The sequence below is a fragment of the Arachis ipaensis genome, chromosome B1 (assembly GCF_059453495.1).
Source record: "Arachis ipaensis isolate K30076 ecotype BB chromosome B1, ASM5945349v1, whole genome shotgun sequence".
Lineage (NCBI taxonomy): Eukaryota > Viridiplantae > Streptophyta > Magnoliopsida > Fabales > Fabaceae > Arachis > Arachis ipaensis.
This window is the reverse complement of record NC_142436.1, coordinates 66,300,339-66,307,401: the sequence shown is the minus strand read 5'-3', so window position 1 is coordinate 66,307,401 and position 7,063 is coordinate 66,300,339. Positions and strand designations below refer to the sequence as shown.

At 35.4% G+C, this 7,063-nt stretch overlaps 1 non-coding gene across 1 annotated transcript; it reads right to left on the bottom strand.

Moving 5' to 3' along the window:
- Positions 1 to 6,649: 6,649 nt before the first annotated feature.
- Positions 6,650 to 6,753, bottom strand: LOC148576884 (small nucleolar RNA R71). The gene has a single exon (XR_015903691.1). It is a non-coding gene; the product is annotated as a small nucleolar RNA R71 (small nucleolar RNA).
- Positions 6,754 to 7,063: the final 310 nt, after the last annotated feature.

Genomic DNA, 7,063 nt, shown 5'->3' with positions numbered 1-7,063 from the left:
GGCAGTGCTTAATTTGGAGCAATGTAAAAGAGGTTGAAGATCTCAGGAGTGGAAGAGACTAGATAACAAGTCTAGATCTCAAATCCTTCCTTGATCTAACAAGAACAATTGCAAAAGAAACAAAGAAAAATAAATTGCAGAGAGAGTAGAAGATGAAGCAGTAAATGGAAATTGGAATTCAATTATGCAGAAAATTAAACAAGATCTCAAGGTGAGATTGAAACAGAAGTTCTTCAATTCTCTACCCAAGATCCAAAGCAAGAAAATTAAAGAGTGCTCAAGCAAGAACCAAGAAGAAGAGAGATCAATTCTCCTTCCAAGTTCTCAGAAATACAAATTCAAAGTAAAAAAAAACTCAAAATTGAAATGAAAGCTAAAAAGGAAAATTCAAAGTAAAGTCTAGAGGTCCTAATTACATCAAACTAACTCTTATTTATACACTTTCTATTCTTAGATTTTGGAATTTGGATGGGCTTTTGATTTGGTGAAGAAATGAATTAAGTTGCATTTTTAATTGAATTTCAGCTCATGAGTAATTTGCCTCCAGGGGGATGCTCAGCTCACAAAGTGAGCTGAGCTTTGAGACTTGGTGTGGGGAGGCCTTGGTAGCGTGCTGTTGCTTGGGATGCATCAGGGGAAAGCTCAGCTCACAAAGTGAGCTGAGCATTGGTGCCTTGGTGCCAATTTGTTGCGTGCTGCCCTTGGACCGTGTCACGTTTCTTGCGCGCTTCACTCCCCTTGGCCGTGTCAAGTGTTGCGTGAAATGCACCAAGGGTAGCGCTCAGCTCTCCAAGTGAGCTGAGCTTTGGTGCTCACAAGGAGAGCTCCTTGGTTCGAAACCTACGGGAAGCATGCGCTGCCCATTTCTTTGGTTGCCTTGCTTCCTTGCTTCCTCAAGGTGTGGGGTTCAAACCTTGGGGGATGCATTTGGCCATTTTTGGCTTATTTTTCCTTGTGAGTAACGCTTCCCTCATCCCCTTTGGTCATGGGTTCAAGTCTTGGAGCATGCACTTGCACTTTATTTTCTTTGAATTTTTCCTTTGGCGCTCTCGATAATGCTCACTTTGTGAGCTGAGCTTGGTCCTCCTTTCCTTGTTTCTTGGCCTCATGTTGTGCTCAGCTCACAAAGTGAGCTGAGCTTTGTGCCTTGGTCCCTTGAGAGTAAGTGTAGCGCTCACTTGGTGAGCTTGGTGCTCTTGGAGAGAGCTTCATGGTTTGTTGTGCCATACTTCCTCCTTTCTTGGCCACACTTTTTCTTCCTTGAGCCATACTTCTTAGGCCACGCTTTCTTCTTTTCTTCTTTTCTTCATCTACAATTAACCAAAACAACCAATCAAAGTATCACCAAATTCACAAGGTTTATAAATCATTAAAAATCAATTGAATTTAGCTTAAACCTCATGATTTAGCATCAATTACATGGTGGTTGTCTGATTTAGAGAAGTCATGCATTTTCATTCCAAATTACTTACTTAGAATGCAAGAAAGTGCATAAAACCTAATAAAAACAAAGAAAAAGGCTAGTGAAACTAGGCTAATATGACTTGTCATCACAACACCAAACTTAAAACTTGCTTGTCCCCAAGCAAGCATCAAACATAAGAGAAGATAGAATGAAATAGATAAGTATATATGTTCTTATTAGGCAAATAGTTGAGTTTGGTCTATGGGGTTTTATGCAGATCAAAAGTAGCTCATTTATTGCTTGCTGTCAAAACAAACAATGTTCCTTTAAGGGTTCACCAAGGTTGCTGCTATAACTCCTCACTTTTTGCTCATCTCCCTTATTAGCTTCTCTTCTTTCTTTTGCATTACAGAGCTTATTTCTTATTGAAGGCTTGGTGTCAAATGTTGCAGTGGCCTTTGTCTAAAAATTTTTTTTACTCAACATTTCTTCACCACAGACACATGGCTCGATTTTTTTCTTCCTAGGATCATTGATGCCCAGCATCTCTTTGGATCACTAAATGTTTTGTAGCTAGGTTGCTCTTTATTGTGGACTTTCAGTTGGCAATCCCAAATTAGTTTATCTAAGTTGCCAAGTTTTAAAATACTCCTTAGAACCTACTTGTCCAAGCATATCCTAGTACATAAACACCACAGGCATATGTCCTAGGGTACAAGCTATTGGTGTCTAGCCTTATTGTTTGTTTCTTTTGCCAACTTTTGGCTTTTCTTCTTCTTTTTTTTTCTTTCTGTCTTGGTTTATTTTCAAGGGAATTTTATTAATTGAAGGATCATAGCAGCAAACTGGCTTAAGCTTCAAGAAACAAGTCATTATGCAGCACTTATTGTATGAGCTAACAATTGAATCAAACACACACCACCACTAACTTCCATCCTAACTTTTGCAACATTGAACAATTAATTTTCTAAATCAAATATCTTTCTTTTATTCAAACAGCAAGGGAAACAAAACAAAGTATTCAAGCTGATGAATGATGACACTTATTATGCAGATAGTTTATAGGCAGAAGTTATGCAGATTGCTCTCTTTAGCGTGTACTTCCATTTGTAACTAAATGATCATCTAGACATAAAGGAGTCCCTGAATTAATTCATTGCAATGATCAAGTATAAATACGACCTGTTGTGCTGCTGCTTTTCATTTTTCCTTTTGTTTGCTCCTTATGAGTCAGAATGCAAATGTTTGGCTATTCTCCTGCATACTCCTCAAATGTTGCCTGCTTTTCAACCCCTTTGGGTCTCTGGTTAATCTGCAAAGTTCATGTGTGGCCTTTGAACTTACTTTGGTGTTTGAACACCAAACTTAGTTCTTTGCCAATGTTTCTCATGCAACAATTTACTATCTGTGAAATCCTTTTTCCTTGCTAAAGGCAATAAGATTAGAGATTATGAAACAGCAAATAGTTAATTAGTTCATCCAAATGTTTGAAGCTAGCATTATGCATAAAGTGTAAATGTATTTTATGATGAGACTTTGGTGGAACACCAAACTTAGAACTCTTCATTCTTCTTTATATTGTTTTGGTGTGCAACACCAAACTTAGCTTCTTGCACTATAGATAAAGCTAATTAACCTTTTTATTGAAATTGCTAAGAAAAGAAAACTACCTCAGGTTGGGTTGCCTCCCAACAAGCGCTCTTTTATTGTCACTAGCTTGACATCCTCTGTGTTTGTTCAGTTTAGATACTGAACTTCTTTTTCTTTGTCCCATTGTCCTCCTAAATAAGGCTTTGCTCTATGCCCATTTGCTGTGAAGTGGCTCTGTGTAGCTTCGTCTAACAGCTCAAGACTTCCATAAGGAAAAACTTTTGTTACTAGATACGGACCTGTCCATTTAGACTTGAGCTTGCCAGGGAAGATCTTGAGCCTTGAGTTATACAGGAGTACTTGCTGTCCTGGCTTGAACTCTTTCTTTGAGATCTTCTTATCATGCCACCTCTTAGCTTTCTCCTTGTATATCTTAGCATTCTACATGCAAACAAGCTAGAATGAATATCTCTTAGATATCTAACACAGAGGACCGAGTCCGAGATGTTAGAGTCTTCGTGGTATAAGTTAGAACCCATGGATGGCCATTCCTGAGATCCAGAAAGTCTAAACCTTGTCTGTGGTATTCCGAGTAGGATCTGGGAAGGGATGGCTGTGACGAGCTTCAAACTCGCGAGTGCTGGGCGTAGTGACAGACGCAAAAGGATAGTAAATCCTATTCCAGTATGATTGAGAACCGATAGATGATTAGCCATGCAGTGACAGCGCATTGGACCATTTTCACAGAGAGGATGGGATGTAGCCATTGACAACAATGATGCCCTACATACAACTTGCCGTGGAAAGGAGTAGGAATGATTGGATGAAGACAACAGGAAAGCAGAGGTTCAGGAGGAACGAAAGCATCTTTATACGCTTATCTGAAATTCTCACCAATGAATTACATAAGTATCTCTATCTTTATTTTATGTTTTATTTATGTTTTAATTATAAATTCTCTATAACCATTTGAATCCGTCTGACTGAGATTTACAAGGTGACCATAGCTTGCTTCAAGCTGACAATCTCCGTGGGATCGACCCTTACTCACGTAAGGTTTATTACTTGGACGACCCAGTACACTTGCTGGTTAGTTGTGCGAAGTTATGACAAGTGTGATTCACGTTTGAGAGCACCAAGTCTTTGGTGCCATTGTTGATGATCGCAATTTTGTGCACCAAGTTTTTGTCGCCGTTCCCGGGGATTGTTCGAGTTTGGACAACTGACGGTTCATCTTGTTACTCAGATTAGGTAATTTTATTTTAATTTTAAGCTTTTTATTTTTATTCTTATATTTTCAAAAAAAAAATTTTCAAATAAATAAATAAATAAATAAATATTTTCAAAAATATATTTTTCTTCAGAATTTTTAAGAATGAATTCTAGAGTTTCATGAAGTATATTGAAGCCTAGCTGGCTGTAAAGCCATGTCTAATTCATTTGGACTGGGGCTTCCACCTATCAGCATAGAATGAAGTTGGATGAAGTATCAGTTGTTGTATGCCTGATTTGTATGCTGAAGCTTGGCTGGCCATTGGCCATGTCTAGTGTTTTGGACCAGAGCTTTCACTGAAAGCTTGGCTGGCTAGTAAGCCATGTCTAATTCCTGGACCGGAGCTTTAGACTAACATTGCAGATTCCTGGAATTCTTATTGAAAATTTTGAAATCCTTATTTTCTTTTTCCAATTAATTTTCGAAAAATACCAAAAAAATTAATAAAATAAAAAAAACCAAAAATTTTGATGTTTCTTGTTTGAGTCTAGTGTCAAATTGTAAGTTTGGTGTCAATTGCATGCTTTTAATTTTTCTTTAAAATTTCGAAAATTCATGCATGTATTCTTCATGATCTTCAAGTTGTTCTTAGTAAGTCTTCTTGTTTGATCTTTAAAATTTCTTGTTTTGTGTCTTTTCTTGTTTTCCATATGCATTTTCAATTTTTTAGTGTCTAAACATTAAAAATTTTTAAGTTTGGTGTCTTGCATGTTCTTCTTTTCTTCAAAATTTTCAACAATAAGTTCTTAGTGTTCATCTTGACATTCAAAGTGTTCTTGGTGTTCATCTTGACATTCATAGTGTCATTGCATACATTAGTTGTTTTGATTCATAATATTTATGTTTTGTTTCAATTTTGTGTTTTTCTCTCTCATCATTAAAAATTCAAAAATAAAAAAAATATCTTTCCCTTTTTCTCTCATAAATTTTCGAAAATTTGATTTGATTTAGTCAAAAGTTTTAAAAATTTAGTTTTTTTTTTATGAGTCAAATCAAATTTTCAATTTAAAAATTCTATCTTTTTCAAATCTTTTTCAAAAATTAAATCTTTTTCATTTTTCTTTTATGATTTTCGAAAATTTCAAATTGATTTTCGAAAATCTTTTTCTTATGTTGTTCATAATTTCAAAATCTTTACTAACAATTAATGTGATTGATTCAAAATTTTTTAAGTTTGTTACTTGCCTATTAAGAAAGGTTCAATATTTAAATTTTAAATCCTATCTTTTTGTTTCTTGTTAGTCAAGTAATCAACTTTAATTTTCAAAATCAAATCTTTCTAAATTTCTTTTTCAAATCTTTTTCAAAATAAGTTTCAATCACATATTTTTCAAAATTAATTTCAAAATCTTTTCTAACTTATTTTCTAGCTTCTTATCTTTTCAAAATTGATTTTCAAATCTTTTTCAATTAATCTTATCTTTTTGTTTGATTCATATCTTTTTCAAAACTACCTAACTAACCCTCTTTTTCTAATTTTCGAAAATCCCTTCCCTCTTTTTCAAAATTCCTTTTTTATTAACTAATTGTTTTAATTTTTACTTTAAATTAATTTCATTTTTCTTTTTTTGTATTCTCGAATTATAACTTTAAATTTAATTTAAAACAAAAATATTTTTTAATTTAATTTATTTAATTTTCGAATTCTCTCATCTCTCATCCCCTTCTATTTATTTATTCATCTACTAATACCCCTTTTTCACCCAAGAATTCGAACTCATTCCTCTCCCTTGTGTTTGGATTCTTATCTTTTCCTTCCTCCATTATTCTCTTCTTATACTTACATAAGGAATCTCTATACTGTGACACAGAGGATTCCATATTTTCTTTTCTGTTTTCTTCTTTTTCATATGAGCAGGAACAAGGATAAGAACATTCTTGTTGAGGCTGATCCTGAACCTGAAAGGACTCTGAAGAGGAAGCTAAGGGAAGCTAAAGCACAACTCTCTGGAGAAAATCTGACTGAAATTTTCGAAAAAGAAGGAGACATGGCCGAAAATAATAACAATGCAAGGAAGATGCTTGGTGACTTTACTGTACCAAATTCCAATTTACATGAAAGAAGCATCTCAATTCCAGCCATTGGAGCAAACAATTTTGAGCTTAAACCTCAATTAGTCTCTCTGATGCAACAGAATTGCAAGTTTCATGGACTTCCATCAGAAGATCCTTTTCAGTTCTTAATTGAATTCTTGCAAATCTGTGATACTGTTAAGACCAATGGGGTTGAACCCGAGGTCTACAGGCTTATGCTTTTCCCGTTTGCTGTAAGAGATAGAGCTAGAATATGGTTGGACTCTCAACCTAAGGGTAGCCTGAACTCTTGGGATAAGCTGGTCATGACTTTCTTAGCCAAGTTCTTTCCTCCTCAAAAGCTTAGTAAGCTTATAGTGGATGTTCAAACCTTCAAATAGAAAGAAGGTGAATCCCTCTATGAAGCTTGGGAGAGATACAAGGAACTGACCAAAAAGTGTCATTCTGACATGCTTTCAGAATGGACCATCCTGGATATATTCTATGATGGTCTGTCTGAGCTATCAAAGATGTCACTGGACCATTCTGCAGGTGAATCCATTCACCTAAAGAAAACGCCTGCAGAAGCTCAAGAACTCATTGACATGGTTGTAAATAACCATTTCATGTACACTTCTGAAAGAAATCCTGTGAATAATGGGACGCCTCAAAGGAAGGGAGTTCTTGAAGTTGATACTCTGAATGCCATATTGGCTCAGAATAAAATATTGACTCAGCAAGTTAACATGATCTCTCAGAATCTGAATGGATTGAAGGAATCA